The following is a 24,076-nucleotide window of genomic DNA, read 5'->3' as shown; positions in this document are numbered from 1 at the left end:
AGGTCAGTTTCTAACCTTGGTCTCACTGGTGTAAGTTTGGAGAAGAAGAAGAATTCATAAGAATAGCCTGGAGCACGTGATGGGGATCCAGAGACCGTAGCTTTAATATCGGAGCTGGCCCCGACTGTCTTTGCGACCTCAGCCAAATCACTTAGGCAAAAGTTTTCAAACTCAGGTGCCTAAAGTTAGCCAGCAAAAATCCCTACTAATCAAAGTGGCCAGACTTGTAGGTGTGTTGGGCACCTGCATTTCTCAGTGACCTGTCTGGGAGCCAGGGCTGCCCAGCAGTCCTGAAAAACACACCCAGACTAAAACAGAGACGTTAAGGCTAAGATTTTCAAACTGCCTAAGGGATTTGGATGCCCAATTTCTCTTCATTTCTAGGGGAGTTAGGCATCTAACTTCTTTAAGCACTTGTGAAAATTCCACAAAGCACCTAAATACCTTTAAAAACCTGTCCCTCTGGATACTAGGATTAGATGCTTTTGACAGTGTGACCCATCTCCTCTCTGTGCCTCAGTTTCGCCAGATGGGGCTGGGGCTGAGGTCTACGGTTGGGCCAGATGAGAGCTAAGTTTGGCACTTTGAAAGCAGCTTTATAGAAGCCAGATGTCCAAATCCCATTGAAATTCAGTCGGATTTAGGTGCCTAATTCCAGCCTAATTATTATTAATTTTAGGTCCCCCAATTTGAAAATGTTGGCCACAAATCAATCTTCCTAAAGCTGTTCATTTGGGAAAAGCAGAGGTTGCAATTTTCATTGAGGAGCAGGACGCTTAATGCTAAACAATTCTTTTGAACAGCCACGGATCAGTTTCGCTAGGAGACTCATAGGTTCCCAGCTGTTCCAAGGGCGGAAGGGACCCCTGTGATATAGTCTGCTCTGGGCATAGCACAGGCCAGAGACTCTCACCCACGGACCCCAGCGAGGCGGTGACGGCTGAGCGTGTGTTGGAGGCATTGGACTGGCCCTCGGAACTCCCAGCTCAGTTCCTGGCTTTGCCCCAGACTCCCTGTGTGGCACTGAGCGCGTCACGTAGGTTGATGTTTTCAAACTAAATGTGATGGGAATTGTGTATCCAAATCACCTAGTTAGGACTGGAAAATATCAACCTTAAACTCTGGCTCCAGCTGAGGATCTGGCCCACAATCAGTCGTCGCTCCATTGGAGTCACTGGGCAGATTCCCAGGTGGTGTGACCCAGCCGTAGCTCCACTGGACTCATCTCATCCCTGCATGTCCTCAGACACGACCATGCTCAGAGGCATTTACCTACCTAGATAGACAGTGAGGGCAAAACCTGTCCCCACTGAGATCAAAGGCCAACCTCCCATTGGCCCTGTCTCACCAGGATTGGGGCCTACGTGCGTTCCCTGCTGGTGATTTAATACAAAGGCAAATCTCAGCGGGTGCCTGGGGCGCTGCGATCCCATCCACAGTCCAAGCGCCCCAACCAGCCCTTGCTGCTCAGGAGTTTTGACTGACAAATGGGAAGCATTTGGAAGCGAACCGGTAAAGAGAAAAGATGGAGAATACAGCAGGTGTCCATGAAATTCTGGCTGCTTCATGCAGTCGCCAGAGGGCAGCAAAGGATAAGGAATGAGAGGGAAGCAGCATTATAGGGACTGGACGGGAGGGGATGACTCCCTGGTCTCTTCTGGCCTTGGAAACTATGGGACCATCTCATCTTCCCTTGTGTGTAACACAGGCCCTAGCACTGGTCGCATTCTGGGCTGTATTAACAGGAGGGTCATGTGTAAAACGCGGGAGGTAACTGTCCTGCTCTACTCGGCCCTGGCGAGGCCGCAGTAGGGTACTGTGTCCGGTTCTTGGCACCACACTTAAGGAAAGATGTGGACACACTGGAGAGAGTCCAGAGGAGAGCAACAAAAATGACCAGAGTTAGAAAACCTGACCTGTGAGGAAAGGTTAAAATACTGGGCATGTTTCGCCTTGAGACCAGAAGACTGAGGGGGACCTGCCAACAGGCTTCCAATAAGCGAAGGGCTGTTCTGAAGAGGACGGTGATCCATTTTTCTCCATTGCCACTGAAGGGAGGAGAAGCAGCAATGGGCTTAATCTGCAGCAAGGGAGATTCAGGTTGGATATTAGGAAAAACTCTCTCTCTCTCTCAGGGTAAATGAGCTCTGGAACAGGCTTCCAAGGGAGGTTGTGGAATCCCCGTCACTGGAGGTTTTTAAAACCAGGTTGGACAAACACCTGTCAGGGATGGTCTAGGTTTACTCTCGCTGACTCAAAGATTAAAGGATTTATTCCAAGAGGAGGTGTGAAATATACATTTGATAAGTGAAGTTTCTTGCTCAGAACTATTTCTGCTGCAGTAACTGACCAAGATGTTACCCATCATGTATCTACCCTAGGCATTATACCGCACCCAGCACTGTCGTGTCTGACTCCCAAGTATTTTTCGAGTTATCCTCATAGCACAACTGGAAGTGGGAATATCATCATCATCCTCATCCCTATTTTTCAAAGGGGAAACTGAGGCACAAAGCAATGAAGAGACTTACCCAAGATCACGCTATGATTCAGTGACAGAGCTGAGAATCGAACTCAGCACCCATGTTCCCCAATCCAGGGCATCACTGGGATGCTCTCTGCAGGCCAGTCTTAGATATCGCACCCCATCAATATTTTGAGGACCACACTGTATTAAGTTTATGTATCATAACATAACTCCATGGGAAAGGGCTATACCAGCTCCTCTAGGAACCAAAAATACCAGGGGAGGGGTGAGTAAAGCAAAGCAACTCACCATCTATGTCTACACTGCACCCTACGCCCGGGTTCTGACTCATGTCTGAGCCCAAGGCCCCCTTCTGCGTGCACACAGGTCAGTCTGACTCAGCGCAGGAAGCACTCAGGGCCAGGGTCCTAGGATGCTGCTCGGGGGATGGGTCAGAGCCCGACTCCCACTGAGACTTGGGTCCAAGCCCTGTCACTGTGCAGTGTGGACGCGGGTCAAGCCGCAGACCCGAGTCAGAAGGTCTGCACAGTGCAGTATGGACATGTTAGCACAGCTAACCCAGACCCAGCATTGTAAACCCAGGCTTCCAATGCAGCGTGGACACTCAAGCACGGGCTTGGAAACACCGAGTCCACAAGCCTGGGTTTACAATGCAGTGTAGACACCCCACCGCAAACTGATCCGCTCCCCAGAAGTTCCACGCCCTCACGGGGGTTCACACACATTGGGTCAAGCTGGCTTTTCCAGAAACGAGGAAACAAAGAAAGGACTTTTGCTCTGAAAGGATGAGCTTGAACTGACTCGGACCCATCGATGGACAGGACCTTCTGGGCTGGCGGAAGCGTTGGAAAGACTCTGACCTGCTGGGGCCCCATAAGACTGACGCGTGACTCCTGCTATGCTCAGCGTGTTTACATCGGTTTCTTGTCTTGGTTTCTCTGTGATGCTTTTACCACAGTAGAAGCCAGAAGTCCTGAGTCCCAGTCCCACCTACTCAACCCACTAGGCCACATTTGCCTCCAGGAACCAAAACAGAACCCGGGAACGCCATGGGCCAGTCCCCTGCTCTAGTCGCTAGCATGCCAAGCCCAGCCAGAGCCAAGGAGAGGACCTAGGAGCCAGGACCAGATGGGAACGGATGGGGCATTACAGGCTGGAGGTTCATACATTAATGGGTGTGCTACAGTACGTGAGGCTATTTATGGTCACATACGTGTGAGTACAGACAGTCGTATGATTTTATTTTGTTATTCTGTGTGTGGATTTTCTATCTATCTATCTAAAGGCTCAGAAATACAGCCTGGGTCTGCTTCAAAGTCCACTGGAGTCAGCTGGAAGCTGGGATATCCAAAGGCGCCGAAGGGAGCTAGGCAATCAGCTTCTACCAACGAAGTTTATCTAAAGACCACTGGAAAGACTCACTCCGGCTGGAGTTTTCAATGGGAGCTGGTTCCCCAGCTCTCTCTGAAAGAGCCTTTCCTCTGACTTCATTGCGTTTGGAACAGGATAGTAGGTTGGAATTTTCAATTTGCAAAAGCCTCGTAATATGGGCTGAAATACTGTGCCCGTTGGAGTCGAAGACAAAACCGCCTTTGATTTCAATGGACCAGGGTGTCACCGCTGGTATTGAAGTCCCACTATTCACAGCGGGAAGTGAGAATTAAGATCTCTGAATTCCGTCTGGCCTTTGGGGAAATCTCAGTCCCAGGGCAGCATTCCTTCAGGCCTTAAGGCAATTAATCCATTACCTGGTATCTTAATCCTTCCCTGGAGTCGCTGCGCAATGTGGCTGTAAATTGAATTTGCTGAGTTGCCTTCTCGGACACGGAAAGGCTGAAATAGGGACACCACCCAGCACAGAGTCATATGCTGAAAGCCGTTCAAAGGAGGTCAGTATTGGCTAACATGAAGTGGGAAAACTGTTTGCTTCTTCCGTATGTTCCTGCAGTTTCTTGATTAAAATAGAACTTTCTTTCCAGGGAATTAACCAGCTGAGGTCTTTCATCTTTTGCTTGAGTCACAGGATGTATTGAGAAGGGCCCGGTGCTCCCCAGGATGGACACAGCGTGAGCATTAACCGTCGAGATGGACGGGCAGGTTTTGAAACATTTCTTCCTGTGGTAGAGAATTCAGCAGCTGGTGAATGGGGAGGGATTCACAACATGCGGCACGGGGCAAGCTTCCTCCATCTGCTGCCTGATTCCACCTTTCAGCCTTCACCACGGAATTGCACTTGCCAACACAGCACTGTTCAGCTGGAAAATGACTGACCAGCTCTAGTCTGGACCTAGGCAGAGAGGAAATGAAGAATTAAGCCAATCACTGTGCTCGTGTTTGCGTTCAGGATTGTCCAGCGAAGAGAAAACTGCCATTACGACAAAGTGAGGTTGTGTTTGGACAAGCAAAGATCCTGTTGGTCTGGCTGGCTGTCCAGTAGCTGAACTCCGTGTAGATGGGACTAGGTTGACACTGGATGGCTCATGCAGGGCGAGGTCAGTGCAGCCACCTCTGGGGTGGGGGCCGGAGGCTGTTTACAGAGGGACCCCTCAGTCATTTGTAAAAAGTGAAGAGATGTGCAACATTGATGCAGGCGATCCCGAGGACTCCCCCACAATGCAGAGAGGAGGCGGCGGCTGTGAGCAGCGTGGGGGTTACTCAACAGTGGGTCAGAGTGGGGTGGAGCCGGGGGGCAGCCATCGCTCCTCTTCAGCCAGTGGGAGGCAGATGCATCCGAACTGGTGGCAGAGATGGGATCCCAGCTGGGGGTTTGCTCCGGGCTGGGCACAGGCCGCCCAGGTGGGTCTGCACCCAGTGTCCCCTGCTGGCCCTCGGGCTCCCAGTTGGACGCCCAGGGTAGTTTGGGGAGTGGGTGCGGGGATCCTGGAGGGGGCTCAGAGCCCAAAGATGGCAGGGCCAACGCTGCAGCCCAGCAGGGCGTTGGCGGCTTCCAGGCACTCGCTCAGCCAGGCCCCTGAAATGAGAGGGGGGCACTGGAGAGACACCAGCCCGGGGAACGAGGGGAGGGCCTGGGGGCAAAAGGAACAGAGCTCACAGCACGTGGGGGACTGGTGTGGGGGTTGGGAAGCTGGGAAGTAAAGGTGCTGGGGGGCGGGGCATGGAAACCCCGGAAGGGTGCTGGGATTGGGATGGGGAGAGGCTGGGGACGGGGGCTCTCAAGGGCTGGGCTGTGGGGCCCTGGGGGGCAGGAATCTCAGGAATGGGGACCCATGGGGCACAGGCTCTCAGGGCCCTGAAGGGGGCTGGGCTATAGGACATGGGGGGCAGGCTCATGGCTCTGGGCCGTGAGGATGGAGGTTCCTGGGGCCCAGGGTCAGGGGCCCCATGGGGCAGGGACTCTCAGGGTCGAGACCTTGGACACTGTCCCTGCCCCCCACCCACCAGGCCCCCTCTCACCTGCTCAGTCCTGCACCCAGACCACAGCCTTGGCCTCCAGCAGCTCGACTCGTCACGCTACCCCACGGCCCAGTCGTGTAGCCAGACCATGGCCAGCATCGTGGCCCAGATGCTGGGGGTCACGTCCTGTGGGGGGCAGGATAGAGACAGCCTGAGTCAGCGCCCAGCCTGGCCCCCTCCCCTGACCTCCATCCCTCACCCAGCCCTCCCCCTTCCCTAGGGACCCCCTACTCCATCCCCCCACCCCGACTCGGAGGGTTTCTATGGCCCCCGCTCCAGCACCATGGACCCTCTACCCAGATGCCCAGTGCCATTTCCAGGGAGTAGAGAGATGGCCTGAGACAGGGCCCAACTTGGGCGCCTCCATCTGGCCCTGGGCCCCCTCGATCCAATGCTCCGACCCCATTAGGGGGTTCCCAGCCCCCCGATCTGGGCCCGTCTCGCCCACTGGGCTCCAGGTTCAGGGGTCCTTTAATCCAGTCACCCTCAGACTCCCCCCCCGAATGGGTCGCCACCAATCTCATCTGGGAGCAGAGAACAGGCCCAATCAATGGCACCTGCCCCAGATCTCTCCCCTCTCCTCTGCACCCCTGTTCACCTCACTGGGTATCCTCCCCCTGGCGTCGGTCTCGCTCACCCCCAGCACAGCCAGCCAGCCAGGGGTCCAGGTTCCACAAGACGTCGGCATTTTGCAGAGACACCAGCCTCAGCAAGGGAGACTCCTCCGGTGCCCGCTCTGGGGAGAGACTCAGGGAGATGGGGCTGGCACAGGGTTGTGGGTACAGAACAGCGACATGGCCTGTCCAGGCTGGGGGACAGCCAACAGCCTTAACGGTCACCCTCTGTGTGGCCTTAACTCTGTCCCTCTATGGGTGTCCTTAACCTGCTCTTCTTAACCCCACCACAGTCATCCTTAACTCTGCCCCTTCTTGCACCCATGGGATGACAATTAACTTTCAATCAGAGATGGGCACCCAACTCCCTGTGACTGTTCCTGCCCAGGCATTAATTCCACAACCCCACGGTGTTTCTCAAACACAGTCTGTCCCCAGGACTATCCCCCACTACAACCTGCGATACAGACCTATGGCCGGAGAGAGACACAAGAGTCTAAAGGGGTAGCGGGGGATGGGATGTTACAGAGTTTATATGATATTATAGCCATGCATGGGCCAGGGTTACGGGGCAGAGTTAAAGTTATCTGGGCTACAGTCACTTTGTATTTCCAGACTCTCCAAATACAGGTTTTAAGGTAACTTTAAAATTTCTGCCTTTCGTGGGTTTCTTCGTTTATAAACCAGAAGGTGCCAAGAAAGACTTTTGCCCCTGAACTCGCCTGTACAAACCTCCAAGCTCAGACCCTGCTTCACAAGGTTTTTTTGCCTGGGAATTTCCCTCTGGCTTTATTTCAGAGAAAACTGCTCAGAGACATTCCTGTTACGAAAAACTATTGATCCCTGCCCCACACACACCCCCTTAGCTCACTGACACAAACTCACACCCTAAATTCCACCTTCACAGAGTTTTTTGCCCGGGGGTTTCCTTATTTTTTTATTCATTTTCTTTCGAGATAATTTGCTTCACGACACTAAAAAAAACAGCCAAGAATTCCCCCTCCCTCAGCGACACAAAGGTTTTTCACCCAGGAATTTCCTTCGTTTTCTATGTAGTTTTTAAAGACTTGCACAGCTCCGTGACCTTCAGGGCACATGGGTCTCTAACCCGATGAAGCGTCACCCTGGCGTTTGCCCACCCCCGGAGTCCTGACTCCCAGCCCCCTTCACCGTTCTGGGGTGCCGTCTCCGGTGGGGCCCCCTGATTGCAGGACTGTCTGCCCTTGTGTTGGGCCCCCCCGGCTGAGCTTTGGGAGGCCATGGAGCCAGGACAGGCGCTTGCGAGGGAGGAGATGGCCGGCGCTGGACTTTGGGTGCTGCAGGCACACGTGGCAGAGGTACTCACGTGCCGCAGCCAAGTCACGGGACAAGCGCCCGAAGACGCTGCGCTGGTTCGGTTCGTCCAGGCGCACTCCGCTCGCCGGCCGCTCGCAGATGGGGTCTATCGAGACCCAGTCTATCATCTCCATATATTCCATGATGAAATTGAAATTTAGCGAGTAAATGGACAGACACAGAGACAGACGGACACAAAAACAGACCCAGAGAAGCAAAGGGAGGGAAGAGAATTCCGTCCCCCCCCAGACACTTAGAGCCAACGCACCGCTGGGACCCCTCCTCCATACCCCCCAGCCCCTTTCCCCGAGCTGGGACCCCCCCACACCCAGCCCCATCCTCCTCTCCCTGCAGCTCCATCACAGCCAGGATCTCCCAGCTCTTGCCCCTTCCCCCCTGGCTGTGACCCCCAGATCCAGTCCCCACAGCCCCATTCTTCTCCCCTCAGCCAGGACCCCTCCTCCAGCCCCAAGGGATGCAGGGGTGGGTGCTGCACTCCATGGATGAGGGCAGGATGCTGGGGGGCGAGAGGCCACTACTAGCCAGGTCTGCTCATGACAGCAATGTGCCCACCCCTCCTGTCCCTGCATCTGCCCGGGTCGGTCTGTCTGTCTGACTGGGTCTGTTTCTCTCTCTGCGTCTCTCCGTCCTGTCCCCGTCTGGGTCTGTCGGCTGATTCTCGGTCTCTGTCCCTGTCTGACTCTGGGTCTCCGCATGCCTGTCTACTTCTGTCCGTCTGTCTGGCACAGACCCCTCTCTTCTGGCTGGGGGGGGGGGGGCGGTGCTACTCCCCATCTCACCATGCTAGTGCCCCTGCTCTCCCCATGCCCCGGAGGTATGGGGATTGGGGTCGCCGTCACCCTGGAGGAGGGAGGGGGCAGCACAGCCCCCGGGACTCAGGAGGCAGGGAGAGGGGCAAAGGGACATTACCCCATAAACATGATGCCCCCCCGCATGCCCCTTCTGGGTCCCCCCCCCCTTACACTGGGATCCCCCTGTGCTGGGATCCCTCCCTGGCGCCAGGTTCCCCTCACCTCCTTGTACCGCCCCCAGTGCCAGGTTCCCCCTCTCACCTGAGTTCCCCCCACATGCTGGGTCCCCCCCTGGCGCCAGGAGCCCCAGCCCCTTTGGGGGTTACCTGTCAGCGGGACATCCCACCTCACCAGCTGCCCCCGCTCCGTGTCCACCCCCACGTAGGCCGTGAGGGAGCAGACGACCCCCGAGCTCAGGCTGGCCTCCAATGCCCGGCGCCCGTCCCCCTCCGACCCCGTGCCCACGGCCCCCTCCAGCTCCAGCAGCAGCGACTTGGCGGCCAGCCGGTGAACGGACAGCCTGGGCCAGGGAGAGAGATTCACGGGGTCAACCCTGGACGCCTGGGTTCCAGCCGCTACGGAGAGGGGAGCAGGGTCTAGCGGGATGGGGGTGGGTGGGTGCCAGGACTCCTGGGTTCTATCCTGGCCCCGGGAAGGGAGTGCGGTCTAGTGGTCACAGAAGGGGGGCTGGTTCCATCCTGTCTGTTCTGCTGGGGTGAGGACGTGGGGGGGCAGGACCCAGCTGCCTGGGGTGGGGGATGGGAGCCAGGGGAGCATTGCTGTCACCTGTCTCCATCCTGTGGCTGCAGGGAGAACTGCGGCGTCTCCTTCCAGGTCTGGTCCTGGATGCGGTACTGCAGGGTGATGCCCCCCATGGGAATGTCTGGGGGCTGTGGGGAAAGAAAGGTGGTCAGAGGTGGAATGCAAGGGGGGAGAAGATGCCCTGGGACCCCTCAGACCCAGCTTACAGAACAAAGGGGGCAAATACACCTAATGAACACCAGTTGGGAGGCTGGTTTAGTAAGCCCAATGGCCGTCATTAGGGTCCAGAGATAACAATCCCCATTGAGCTCAATGGGGCTGGAGTAGCACAGAGACTTCCAGCCCAGTGGCTATCTTTAGAGGTCAGAGTTATCGATCCCCACTGAGGTCTCGTTTACACTACATACTTTGGTAGAATTACATCGCTCAGGGGCATGAAAAATCCACACCCATGAGTGGCGTAGTTACACTGACCTTAGCCCCCCGTGCAGACAGTGCTACATCGGCAGGAGAGCTTCTCCCGTCGGCTTAGAGCGTCTTCACCAGACGTGCTACAGTGGTGCAGCTCCACCGATGAAAACTTATAGTGTAGACCTGCCCTGAGATCAATGCAGCCAGGCTGGTACAGAGACCCGCAGCCCAATGGCCATTGTTAGGGGTCAGATTTATCAATTCCAACACAGATCAATTGGGCTGGGGTAACACAGAGAACTCTGGCCCAATGGCCATCGTTAGGAGTCAGAGTTAACAATCCCAACTGAAATCAATGAGGCTAGGGTAGCACAGAGACCTGCAGCCCAATGGCCATCGTTAGGGGTCGGAGTGAACTCTCCCCATTCAGAACAATGGGGCTGGGATAGCACAGGGAGCTCCAGCCAATGGCCATTGTTAGGGGTCAGATTTATCAATTCCAACACAGATCAATTCGGCTGGGGTAACACAGAGAACCCTGGCCCAATGGCCATCGTTACGGGCCAGAGTTATCGCCCAGGAGGGGACTGTGGGGCTCCTGCCTCAGTCACTGACCCTGAGCCCTGGGGGCACCCCAGTTTGGGGGACCTCGCTCTCCCACCTGGGGCTGCCCGCGGAGCTGGGCGTAGACAAGGCACCGCTGCCCAGCAAAGATCACCTCGGGGTCCCAGTGCAGCCCTCCGCCTGGATCCCAGGGGGCAGATCCCAGCTCAGTGAGATCCCGATCACCGACAGCTGCAGGGCCCACTTCAGAGACTGAGGCACCTGGCGGGGGACCGGCACACACAAAGTGGGCCAGGACTCCTGGGTCCTGTCCCCAGCTCTGGAGGGGAGTGGGGTCTAGTAGGCTAGAGTGGGGGAGCTGGGAGCCAGGATTGCTGGGTTCTCACCTTGGGCTGCACGCGGTCCTGGCCGGTGATGAACTCGGCGCTGCCCCCGACTGCCCGGGCAAAGCCTTTGATCAGAGCCGTGGAGGCCCCATCCCCGATGCCGAAGGAGAAGCACCTGGGGTGGTGGGGGGGGGGGGGCAGAGACCAGAGGGGGAGGGGCAGAGCTGGTGGGGCCCATCCAGTGCTGGGTGGGGGCAGGGCAGTTGGAAAGGGGCCAGTAGGGCTGGCTGGTCTGGGGGGGCTCCCCATGCTGGCGGGGCTGGGAGGCAGGGTGAGGCAAAGGGTTGGGCACATGTTGGGCACTATGGTGGTGGGGGTCCACATGATGGCAATGCTAATGGGGGCGGGGCTGGAGGGGGGTTAGGCACCCCCAGTTACCTGTGGATCCTCTGCGATTATGTCCTGGGTGTTCTCTACCTCCCCGTCCGTAAACACGAACAGCTGAGCGGGGGAGAGACGCTGTCAGAGCCAGGGACCCCAACCCCCTCAGAGACACCCCCTCCCTGTTGGGAACGGGAGCAGCCCCCTGGAGAGTCTGCCCCACTGACCTTCCCAGAGACCCCCCAGCCCCATCCCTCCCCTCCCAGATATCTCCCCTGAGGGGCTGACAGACGGGGACTGCTGACCTCCCCTATCTCTGTGACCCCCAACCCCGAGGCATGACCCCAAACCATCACCTGTTCACCGGCCCCTGGAGACAAGAACCCACCGACTGCTGTGGCCACTTTTCCAGGAGCTCCCTCCTGACCCCCCACCAGTGACCTCCCTGCCCCTCCCGGCTGCAGGGCACCCCCCAGAGCTGGGCACAGCACAAAGCGCTGCCCCTCCCAGCTCTATACAGAGGTACCTCCCCCCCGGTTGCTACCTGCCAGGCCCTGCTCACACCCCCAGGGGCAGTGGCCCCCCATCTGGCCCAGAGCCCCAGGCCCACTCCGAGCAACCCCTTGGCCCCGCTCGGCTGCCCCCCAGGGCCCCCAGCCCCTCTCCGATCCCCTCTCCCAGGATCTCCCCCTTGAACAGCCTCTGAGGGGTGTGGGGGGGGGAAGGTGGGCAAAGAGGGGTCTGTAATGGCGTATGGCCCACAGCGACAGCTGGGAGCAAACACCCCATGGGCGGCAGCGGGGCACTGGGAGTGGGGGGGCGCTCAGAGTTATTGCAGAGAATCCTGCCCAGGGGGCTGGCTGGGGGGGTCTCGCACCCATCCTCCGGGCAAGCTGACCCCCACGTTTGGGGTGGGGAAGGGATTTTCCCCTGGCTCAGACTGGCAGAGACCCGAGGGGGTTGGTCTCCCTCAGCAGCCTGGGGCACTCACTGGTTTGAACCGGAGCAACTGGGAGGAGTCGCTGTGACCTGACGCCTGTAACTCAGGGTTTGGGGGTGCCGGTGACTCAGCCTGAGGGGTGGGGCTGTCCCCGGGGGGAGCGAGGAGCTGGGGCCTGATGAGATGATCAGGACGTCCCTTCTGTCCTGAAAGTCTGTGAGTCTGTCCCCGCAGGCCCGCATCCCTTTCTGAGACCCCCCCCACCGTCATTCCTCGGCCCCACAATCATCCTCCAGGCCCGCCCCAGGATGCCCCTCCAGCTGGCCCCGGCGCCCCGGCACCTGGCGTGGGTGCCCGTCCCGGCAGGGGCTGCGGTAAACGGCTCGTAGCGGCTCCAAGATCTCGGTGCCCCCCAGGTGAGCCTGGAGCAGCTGGAGGCGCTGCAGGGACTCGGCCTTGGTCTGCTGGGTATTCTCCACGCTCTGCCTGCGGGGGGCGCCGACAGGTCTGGGGCTGGGACAGCCGGAGCCAGGGACACCCTGCCCCCAGCCAGCCCTGCCCCCTCACCCACCGACACCCCTGCCCCCCAGCCAGCCCTGCCCCCTCACCCACCGACACCCCTGCCCCCCAGCCAGCCCTGCCCCCTCACCCACCGACACCCCTGCCCCCAACCCACCGACACCGCCTGCCCCCAACAAACAGACACACCCTGACGCCAACCCACAGACACATCCTGACCCCTAACCAAGAGACACCCTCTGTCAGCTAACCAGCCTTGCCCCCTAACCCAGCCAGCCCCCTCCCTGCCCTTCGGACTCACGGGTAGAAGGACTCGAATTCAGACCCAAAGCCACAGATGTTGAAATAACAGCCCAGGGGCAAACTCTTCAACAGGAGGACCAGGGTCTCCTGGGGACAGACAGACGGATGGAGAGTCAGCCCCACGGGCCCAGCCAGCCTGGGCTGCTCCCCCGGCACGGCCCCACGGGCCCATCTAGCGCAGCCTCCCGCCTGGCCGTCCCTTGGTGCTGTTGATGCGCTGGCGGGACAGGTCTCTGCGTCCATGGGGCAGGCTGTGCTGCCGGAGTGGCCCAGCAGGAGGACGAACTCCCCGGCTGGCTCTGGGCCGGCACCGCCTCGGGCACTCTGGGCAGCAGGGTCATCATCACGGCCGGGTCGCCCATCAGGGAGCCTGCGGGGAGATGGGGGCCAGCCCCCTAATAGGGTGGGCATGGGGTCGAGACACTGTGAGCCACCCCCTGAGAGCCCCATGACTGTCCCCAGAGACCCACCCCCACTGCTCTGTCCCTCCCCCACCCCCTCTCCCCTTAAATCCCCCCCAGCCCCGTACCCAGCCCCCCAGTGCCTGCTCTCCCATACCCAGTTCTCCCCCATGCCTCCCAAACCTGCAGTGCTCCCCAGTGCCCACCTGCTCCCAGACACCTCGCCCTGCCAATGCCAGCTCTGCCAAGACCCCCCGTTCCTGTCCCCCCACCCTCGCCTGCCTCCAGATTCCCCCAGCACCCACCTACAGCAGCCCTAGGACTCCCCATTCCCCCATCATCCCCCACATTGCACCATGCCCCCCCCCGATCCTATGTCACCGCTCAGCACCTACCTCACCCTCCCCAGATTCCCACCCTATGGAAAAATGATTAGGGGTCTAGAACACATGACTTATGAGGAGAGGCTGAGGGAGCTGGGATTGTTTAGCCTGCAGAAGAGAAGAATGAGGGGGGATTGGATAGCTGCTTTCAACTACCTGAAAGGGGGTTCCAAAGAGGATGGCTCTAGACTGTTCTCAATGGTAGCAGATGACAGAACGAGGAGTAATGGTCTCAAGTTGCAGTGGGGGAGGTTTAGGTTGGATATTAGGAAAAACTTTTTCACTAAGAGGGCGGTGAAACACTGGAATGCGTTACCTAGGGAGGTGGTAGAATCTCCTTCCTTAGAGGTTTTTAAGGTCAGGCTTGACAAAGCCCTGGCTGGGATGATTTAACTGGGAATTGGTCCTGCTTCGAGCAGGGGGTTGGACTAGATGACCTTCAGGGGTCCCTTCCAACCCTGAGATTCTATGATTCTATGATCCCCCTCTGCGCCCCCGCCCAGGGGTAGTAGGGGTCAGGATCCCCTCCCGCACCTGGCTCGGCTCCGGGCAGCCTGGCCTCCAGCACCGCGCTGGGTTTGGGTGGCTCCGTGTAATACACCAGCAGCTCCAACTCCCTGTCCCACGGGGGGGCCTGGGCCAGCGACACCTGGGGGGCGACAGACACACAGTCACCTCCACACGATTCCGGGGGGGGGGGGGCAGGGTCCCGCTGGCTCTCGCGCCCAGCTCGGCACCCCCCAATGGAGACGGGGTGAGGGGCAGACCCTGGGAACGCTGGCTGGGCCCCCCGGGTTAGGTGGAGAAAAGAGAAGGAAAAACAACCCCAAAGGCCAACGTGGGAACTTGGCTTTTCCTGGTGAAAAATTGCAAAAGTTTGACATTTTGGGGAGTCTAAATCTTTCCAATTTGGGGGTGACATTTTCTTGGTCCCCCCACCTCCATTTACTTCCATTGAGAAACAAGGAGAGGGAAAATCCCAGACACTAAAGACTTACAGAGCCCAGCAACTGCCAGGGATTTCATCCCCAAACTGGCAGATTTCTGGGAAATTCCCCAGATCCGTTGCTGTCACTCGATCCCCCACCCCCTCAATCACCCAAAGAGTCTGGCCCATGCTCCCCCTTTCGGGACCCACCACGCGCCCTACACCACATCTCTCACCCCCGAGACCTTCCCCCCACCCACAGCCCCGTTCCCTGGAACCCACCCCTCAGCCCAGAACCCTCCCCCTGCCCCACCTCCAGCACCCTCCTCCCAGCAGGGATGGCTGGAACCCAGGTGTCCGGGTGAGCCCTTTCCTGGACAGTGGTTAGGTTCCCGACTGTATAGCTCAGGGGGGTGAGGATCAATTGGAGAGCACATGGTCGATGCCGTGGGGCAACTGCAGCATGGCGCTCAGGCTCAGGGTGTAGGGCAGCTCCCCCTGGAGGACCCGTGGGACCTCCTGGGTGATGTTCTCCCATCCCACCCTGCAGAGAGAGACACAGGGGTAAGGGCCGGGGGCTGGGAGAGTGGCGGGAGGATGGGGAGTATGAGTTATTGGGGGGGGTATTGGGCTGGGATATCAGGGGATTTCGGGATGGCTGGGGTGGGTCATATACCCTGGGACGGCGACTGCAGACAGTAGTGCACAGTAGTGGCCTATGGGGCATTTTGGGGGCTATGTGGGTCTTTCATTGTGGTACGTAGAAGGGGCTATGGAGGTTTCAGGGGGTACAGGCTGCGGGGTCACTCACCGTGGGGTGTGTAGCTGGGGTTCTGGGGGCTATGTGGTACAGGGAGCTATGCGGGATCTAGGGCACCTAAAGGTCTGGTCTCAACATGGGGCATGTAAAAGGGGTGCAGCATGGCTGGAAGCACACAGCTGGGGTACAGGGGAGTATGGGGGGGAATCTGTGGGTCTCACCATGGGGTGCATAGCAGGGACAGGGGGATCTGTGGGTCTCACCATGGGGCGCGTGGGGGGGGTCTGTTGGTGTCACAGTGATGGTGGTAGGGGATCTGTAGGTCTCACTGAAGGGCGCAGAGTGGGGACAGAGGATCTGTGGGTCTCACAGTGGGGGCACGTAGCAGAGGTGCAGGGGGATCTGTGGGTCTCACTGTGGGGCGTGTAGCGAGGGTGTAGCACGGTCGGCAGCACGTAGCGGGCGGCCCCGTCATGCTCCAGCGGCAGCTTGCAGGTGTAGCTCAGGGTCAGCATCGCCTCCTCCCCGGGGGGCAAATTCCCCAGGGAGCAGCTGCACACGTCGCCCCCGGCCTCCTCCTGCTGCAGCAGGAACGAGCTCTGCCCCCCGGCCAGCGCGTCCCCGTACAGCTCCTGTGCCTGCCGGGAGAGGCAGGGTCACCCCGAGATCCCCGTCCCCCAAGATCCCCTGCCCCCCCGACCAGCTCATCCCTGTACAGCTCATGCACCTGCTGGGAGAGATGGGGTCACCCCGAAACCCCCCCAGCCCGGTCCCCTCCTCTCTCCTCCCCAGGATCCCCGCCCCCAGCACCTGTCTCTTCTCCTGGAGCTGGGCCGGGATCCAGGCCCCCCGCAGCCGGGCCTAGAAGGCGTCGACAGCCGCCTCAGCATCCACGGGGAATTTGAATACAGCCTCCACGGGCCCCAGCTCCTCGTTCCTGCAGAGCAGCTGGCAGCCCACGTCCGCCACAAAGCCTCAGATCAACACCAACACCGACCTGCGGTGCAGGGGCACTGGGGGGAGGGGGATGTCAGCCACAGGCCCCCCACGGGCACCGGGGGGAGGAGCCACATCAGCCATGAGGCCACCCTCCCCCTCACGGCACCGTCCCCCGCAGCCCTGACTCACCCGGTTCCTTGGAGCTGGTCAGGAGGCCACAACTCATCATCTCGGCTCCGGGGTCGGGGATCTGTGTGAGGGGAAGGTCAGGGGGTGAGATACGGGGTTCCCATGGAAACTGATGGGCACAGGGTGCCCTGACACCCCCCCCACACACACACACACTCAGCGATGGCTCTGAGACCCCAGCCCCACCCCTCTGCTCAGCCAGGTCCTGTGGCAGGGAGTCCCACAGGCCCAAGCTCCTGAGATCAGAGTCACGGCTCTGCCCCAACTCTGCCAGCCCCCCGCAGGGAGGGGCAGGCAGGGACTGGGGTACAGCTGGTAGTTGGGGGATGGAGAGAGAAACATAGGGGGGTGTATGGGGATGGATGGACAGATGGAAGGAAGGAGAGGTGCAGGGGTCAGACGGACAGACGGAATGAAGGAGGATGGGGGACTCGTGCATTACAATGAGGGGGCTGGGAGCCAGGACTGCTGGGTTTTATCCCCAGCCCCTGGGGGGGTCCCTGGAACAGCGACAGGGGTTGCAGGGGACTCGGCTCGGTCACTGGGGGGTTGTTAACCCGGCTAGGCCCTTCTCCCCACTGTCGCCCTGCAGAAAAGCAGAGGTTTGTGGAGCAGGCTCCAGCTCCTGGCCGTTCTTGGCAGGGACACGGCCCTGCTATTTACTCAGCTTTCACCCCAGGCTGGAGCAGTCGCCATAGACCCCCCGCCCCAACGGGGGTGAAATGCAGCCCTTGGCCGCCCAGGGGCTCCCGGCGTTCTTGCTCCACGCCCCCGAGCCGTTCGGCCTGGGCCTTGGATTTGCTGCCTTACGACGGGGTGAGAGGGCGGCAGCCGGTTGATTTCTCCCGCAGCAGAAATCTGGCTCCGAGGCGCGCAGGGAGTCTCTGCGGAGGAGCGGGGAGCTGAGGGTGGGATGGGGGCGAGGAACGCCAGAGCTGCCGTGAGCGAGAGGGGCTCCCAACCCCACTCTCCGAGCCTCGTTTCTGCTCGTCACCACTCCAGCCCCCTGGAGAATTCCCAGCTGGAAGGTGGGACGGGGAGACTGGGATCACCTGGGGGGCGGGAGGGGGGGGGGGACGTAGGCAGATTTCTAGACAAACCTCCCGCCCGGCTTCACACGTGGCCCAGGATGGAGAATCTCAGGGGCAGGGGCTCGACTGGGGCCCGATCCGCACCCCGGTACCTCCTCGCTCGGTCTCTAAGCAGCGAAGCCCTGAGCCAGGCTGGGAGGGAGAGTGTCCCCGCGAGCCCCGCCCCCCCGCCAGGGAGCGTCTGCAAACGCCTCACCCCCCAGCCAGGGAGCGTCTGCCAGCTCCCCGTCCCCAGCTTCCATAACCCAGGGACCGTCTGCACAGTTCGCCGCCCGTCCACCCGGGAGCCAGGGACTGTCTGCAAACTCTTCGCTCCACACATCCTGCCATGTCCCCCCATTGAACTGGGGCTGGGGAGGGGGTTCTCCAAACTGCCCCTTGCTCCTTCCTGCCCCTTTATGGTGCAAAAAGCGGGGAGGATTGTGGATGCAAATGTTTCAACTCCAAGATACCCCTTTCCCATCAGGGTATTCACCCCACACTCTCCATCCAGGGGCAGTGGTGGAAGAGGGGGGAGAACCCGTCAGTCGACCATCACACCTTCCTCTCAGTAGCGAGAAGGCATCCGAGAGACATGAGGAAGCTCGGCCAGATGTGCGGAAGGGAGGGGGGAGTTTTTCCACCCACCGCGTTTCCTCTGGGGTCTCTGCAGAACCTGCTTTTAATGTCCCGCTGGATGGTGCTGGATCTGCCCCCCCGGCCCTGAGTCCTCTGTGGGTGGGAGCCCAGAGCTGGGGCAGAGAGAGGCCCCCCCTCCACACACAGCCCCACTCCCACGGACCTCTGGCCAGGGGGGACTCATTGTAATGGGGAGGTGGGAGGTCAGTCTCCATGGCCCCTCCAGACGTCTCTCTCGCTGCTGAGGCTGTCAGTGAGGTAGTGCCCAGGGGGATGGGGGCATCTTCTCCCCTACGGCCAGAGCTGGGACCCACCAAATGGACCCCACAAGCAGGCATCAGCTGGGGTCACTCTTCCACCCCCACGGAAGTGGCTCTGGACTGTAGCTGCTGCTGGGGCAGGTTCATAGGAGGCACCTGTGAACGGGGCAGCCTGACCTGCCCAGGGGATGACACAGGGGGCACCCAGGGATCCCCCCTTCCTTGCAATTCCAAACATCACAGTGTGAGAGGAGGGGGATCCCCACGCCCCACTCCCTGATACCCCCTCATCCTCGCTGCGAGCCTCTCAGCAAGGAGAGAAGAGGTTGTTACCTGCGGGGGACTCCAGCCTGGGGAGAATCTGGAGAGAGAAGAGAGCTCCAGGGAGGGGATGGGGGTGCAGAGGGATGGAGGGATGCTGGACGGGGGTATCTCCAGACAGACAGACGGACAGAGGGAAGCGGGCCGAGGGAGGTCACTTACCCAGCACAAGCAGAAGGAGAGTTCGTGCCATCCTGAGCTGGTTGCTCTGGAGTGGGAGCTGGGTTCTCAACTCAGCCACCGGCCCCGTCTGGGTGCAGGGAGGGGGACGGGCCCTTCCCCTCTGATGGAGGCAGAGGAAGTCACAGCCTTAGGCGCAGTCACCGCTCAGCTCAGAGGGCCATTGCACTGTACCTGCAGTCCTCTTACTTTAAAGTGTAATATGTATCCCTCTTTTGTATTTATATAGGGCTCATGTTGAAGAAGATTTTTGTCCACCCACTCTGTTCCTGTGAGACACTAGGGCAAATTCTCCAAAGTCAAGTGAGTTACACCAGATGTGAATTTGGTCCAATGTCCCTTTGTAACATCAATACCCAAGCTTGTATCCCAACTTGATAATCACTCCATAGGAAGGATAAATAAGTCTTTAATTTAAATACTCAGATCCTCAAACCATGAGCCTGGGATTTATATTGCATATTAGACAAAAAGCGCACAATAAAAATCATATCGTATGAGGTGATCAGGTCCCTCATTCACATTAATTGCTGTGTTTCTGTGTCTTGCTATCACTGTACACTGAGTTGAGTATGTTGTGAAATCAGTAACTTGAATTATTCTTTTATCTTGTGAACCATCAAATGATATTTCCTGAATTGTTTCAGGTGCTCCGATGGTCCAGTGAAGCACAATCTAGAAATTCCATTTGAAACATCCATGTTTGCCAAGAGAAACCAAAGCTACCAGTAAAATTCTATTCAAGTATCAGGGGAAATGAAGGTGTATTAACTGTATGGAGATCACAGTTAACAAAAATTATCTCTCTCTGTGTCCCCAGACACATCTATCTATCTAATCTAATTTATCATACTATCTAGGTATTCCAACAATAAATATATTCAGACTAATCAAGTGCATAGTGTCTCACAAAAGTAGAATTCACAGAATAAACTAAATTGGTTAAGAACGATTTGGGGACATAATCTTCCTTGTACATATTACTTTCATAACTAACATTTTGAAACAGCCTCCACCAGGCCCAAAGTGATAGCTATCCACAAAAGCACCACATTTCGGAGGCATTTCATGATTCTAACACCTGTGAGTGCATGGAAACGTTAGAATTTACACTCATGAAACTCAATGGGCTCAAGATTCAATGGAAACATGGACACTGCTTATGTGAATCAGTGAGTGACCACTTACAATGATCTTTATGTGAATATTAGGTAAATCAGGTGGCACAAAATCTTAACCAGTTCCATGTTATTTTATGAAGCGATATTAATTGTACATAGCACATCCGTATGTTTTAAGTACATTTGGTAGACTGGATGCCAATCTACTGTAAATTGGCAGTTGAAGGTCTGGCCCAAGACAGCAGGCAAGCCTCAAAGGGTTTGAATGTTGGGTTAAGATAAAATTCTGGACAATGTAAGGTGAAATCCTGGCCCCACTGAAATTAAGTTCTGTCGTTGACGTCAGTGGGGCTAGGATCTTCTTATGATTTTTAATGTCTGTCTCACAATATTTGTTGTTTTTCTTCAAATCTCAACTGCTTGAATCAACAGATCAGCTTTCATATTTTCTTTTACATAATCATTATCCCTCTCTCTTTGGAAGTTCTTTTCATCCATAGATCACAAAGCACTATATATAGGAGGTGAGAATCATTATCCCCATTTTACAGATGTGGAAACTGAGGCACAGAGAGAAGCCATTTGTTAGGGGGCTTATTCCTTCACCCACTTACTTCCCTGGTCCTTCTCGCATGAACAGAGAGCAACAATACCCGAAGTCCAAAGGTGCAAACAATTCAATGTTTATTGGGGTGAACTTCCAGCAAGCATGATTCCAGTTTCCTTCCTTAGTGTCCCTCTTCCCAGCTCTGATACCACAGAGCCTTACACCTGTGTCCCTGTTCCCATTCCTGCCCTTAGCCAAACATGATTCCAATTTCCCCATCCACAGTTCCCATTTCCCCCTGCCCACACACCCACCCACCCACTCACTTCCTGATTGACTGCAGACTATACAGCCCCCTAACACCATTACCTGTCCAAAGTCATCCACCAAGCTAATGGCAGAGCCAGGAATAGAACTAAGAAAAGGAGGACTTGTGGCACCTTAGAGACTAACCAATTTATTTGAGCATAAGCTTTCGTGAGCTACAGCTCACTTCATTCTCCTAGTTACAGTCCAGTCCTCTTGCCACCAGGGCACACTCATGGTTACAGAGAAAAGCATAAAAACATGAAGTGCACCCTACAGACTCAAAAACCAGACAGCAAATCAAAAGAACCCAACATTTATTATTTAAAGCCAATCTCATGATTTCTAACGACGTCTCCTCTCCTTGCTGAGATGCTCGCAGCGAGGGTGAGGGGGTATCAGGGAGTGGGGGGTGGGGATCCCCCTCCACTCACACTGTGATTTTAAAGGTGAATCAGGACTAAGATTCTGGATTCAGTTTTGACATAATCAAAATTTTGTAAGCTATTCTCACATATTTTCAGTCCAAACCGGCAGAATCCGTGTGAAATCAATCTTTCCAAAATTTTGGAATGCCCGTGTACTAAAAACAAAGAAAAAAAGAAGGCTACAAAAATACCTATCTGGGTTTTTACCCAGTCTGGAACTGGAACCAGAACTTTATTCTGAATCCCCTTCAAAATCCACTGGGGTCTTGATTTGAGGTTCCTGTGGGTTTATCTTACCTCGGTTTGGAAGGGTTAAATTTTTATCAGTAAATGTCGGGAAATGCCAGTTTCGCCACGCAGAACATCAACCGTCCAAAAAAAAAAAAGGTCCAAAAAACCAGTTGTCGTTAAATAATTATTCTCTGACCCACCTTGTTGTCTGACACGCCACAGTAATTTCCCACAAGTGTGAAAATACAAATAGACAATATTTTTTTTAAAAAATGCTCACAAATAAACCTTGATATTCTCTGTCAAAATTATAAAAAATAAAAATTGAATTCTGCCAAGCCTGTTGATATCTCTATCCTCTCCACAGGCCAGGCTTTAATAGAAATAAATAATTGGCACATGTGCAATTTGTTTCATTTTAAATTAAATACAAAGTAAGAGGATAATAATGCATGAGGGCTGGATTTTGAAAGGTATTTAGGTGCTTAGTGGGGTTTTAAAAAGTATCTAGGCCCTTAAAACTCATAGAAAATCCCATTAGGCACCTAAATACATTTAACAATCTGGCTGTAAATGTTCAAGGATGTGAGACACTAAGGACCAGATTGTTAAAGGTATTTAGTCAACTAACTCACACTGATTTCCATTGGAGTTGGGCAGCTAATTATCTTTAGACTTCTGGCCCTCAGGGATTGTTGTTGTTTTTTCAGTACCGTATCAACTTTGGTATATCTTCCATGTGCAGACTCATTTTTCTTTCACCACATTTTCTGTGACAGCCAATGACCTCCAGCACATTTTGAAAAACATCGCTTCCCTGAATACATGTCTCAGGGCTTCTTTTACCTCTGGGTTCCTCAGTGTGTAGATGAAAGGGTTCAACAGGGGTGTGACAATAGTATTCAAGACGGTGACTATTTTGGTCAATTCCAATGAGTTCTGCACGGAAGGGTTGACATGTAGGAAAATGGTCAAACCGAACCAGATAATCACAACTGTGAGATGGGAAGAGCAAGTTAAAAAGGCCCTTCTCCATTCCTTATCTGATGGGATTGTCAGTACAGTGGAGATGATCTAAATGTAGGAGAGCAGGGTTATGACACAGGAGCCCAGGATGAAGATGAAGGAGATGATAAAGGCCACCAGATCAATAAGGTAGGTATCTGTGCAGGAAAGAACTATCCACGGTGCTATGTCCCCAAAAAAGTGATGGATGACACTAGGGCACAGAAGGACAACCTGGTGATCAGAAATGCTGGGACAGAAATAGCCAGGAAACCACACAACCAAGAGCCAACAGCCAGCTGAGCAGTCAAGGTGCTGTTCAGGATGGAGCTATAGAGCAAAGGATAGCATATAGCCAAATAGCAGCCGTAGGCCATGACAGCCAAGAGAAAATCTCTGTGCATCCTAGGAAGAAAACAAAATACATCCGTAGGACACAGCTGACGAAGAAGATGGATTTGCTTTGGGACACAAGGTTGGCAAGCGTCTTTGGGATACAAGCTGTGGTCTGCCATACCTGCGGGAAGGAGAAATTGCAGAGAAGGAAGTACATTGGGGTGCAAAGGTGACGGCTGGTTGCCACTAGGACTATGATCGCCACATTTCCTGTGATAAGGAAGAGCACAAAGAGCGAGATCTGCAAATATTGGGTCCCAGGGAATCCCAGGAGAATAAATTCCTTCACACTGGTGTGATAGCCCTTTTCCAGTGCGGTCAGCTGTTTTACCTGCCAAAACAAATGAAGACATGAAATTAAACTGATTAAACACAACCGTGGCTTTGTGGGTTACAGATGATTTAGATGCACAGAAAGAGCAGATAATTAAAAGAGGCGGGAAATAATTGTTTAAGGCTGAAAATATCCTATTGCTATTAGATTTCTGGAGCCTTCCTGCTCACAGGGCGAATTTAAGCTTGTCCTAAATTTTCCTGTGGAAACTTTTTTTCCAGTGGAAAGTGGCTTTTGGACCAAAAAGAAACTTTCAGGATAGAAATTCCATTTTCAGGTGTTCCTTGAAAAACACAATTTTTAGTTTTTGTCAATGAAACATGTTTTTTCCACGGTCAGCATCCAAAGCCCAAGATTGATTTTATTTTAATTGATATTTTTGTTGTTTTAAATTGAAAATTTTCAAATACAAAGTTGTTTTCTGGGTGTGTGTGGGGGGCAAGGGTTGTCCTTTTGACAAAACCCTGAAAAATTTCAACAGAAAAAACAACATTTTTCCTGTAAATTCTTCAGGATTCAGGAGCCAAATCATTTTCAAATGAGACCTATGGGTGTTAGGCATTCAGCACAATCTGTGATTCCTTTAGAAGTGAACAAAACCCCATCGTCTCTTTTGAAAATCCCTGCTAAATAGGGTGAGCTTTTCAAAAGTTCTCAGTATAGGCCTATTTCTGCTCCCGAGGAAGGAAGTCAATAGGATTTTTGTCATTGAGTCAGTGGGAGCAGACTTAGGTCAATACTGAACACATGAGATTTGTACCTGTCAATT

At 55.5% G+C, this 24,076-nt stretch overlaps 2 pseudogenes; both read right to left on the bottom strand.

Annotated features, from left to right (window-relative positions):
* Positions 1–3,708: 3,708 nt before the first annotated feature.
* LOC142069268 (von Willebrand factor A domain-containing protein 5A-like) lies at positions 3,709–17,705 on the bottom strand (annotated as a pseudogene).
* LOC142068975 (olfactory receptor 287-like) lies at positions 16,203–23,130 on the bottom strand (annotated as a pseudogene).
* Positions 23,131–24,076: the final 946 nt, after the last annotated feature.

Source organism: Caretta caretta, chromosome 14 (assembly GCF_965140235.1).
Source record: "Caretta caretta isolate rCarCar2 chromosome 14, rCarCar1.hap1, whole genome shotgun sequence".
NCBI lineage: Eukaryota > Metazoa > Chordata > Testudines > Cheloniidae > Caretta > Caretta caretta.
The sequence above is the reverse complement of the archived record's forward strand: the minus strand, read 5'-3'. Positions and strand labels throughout refer to the sequence as shown.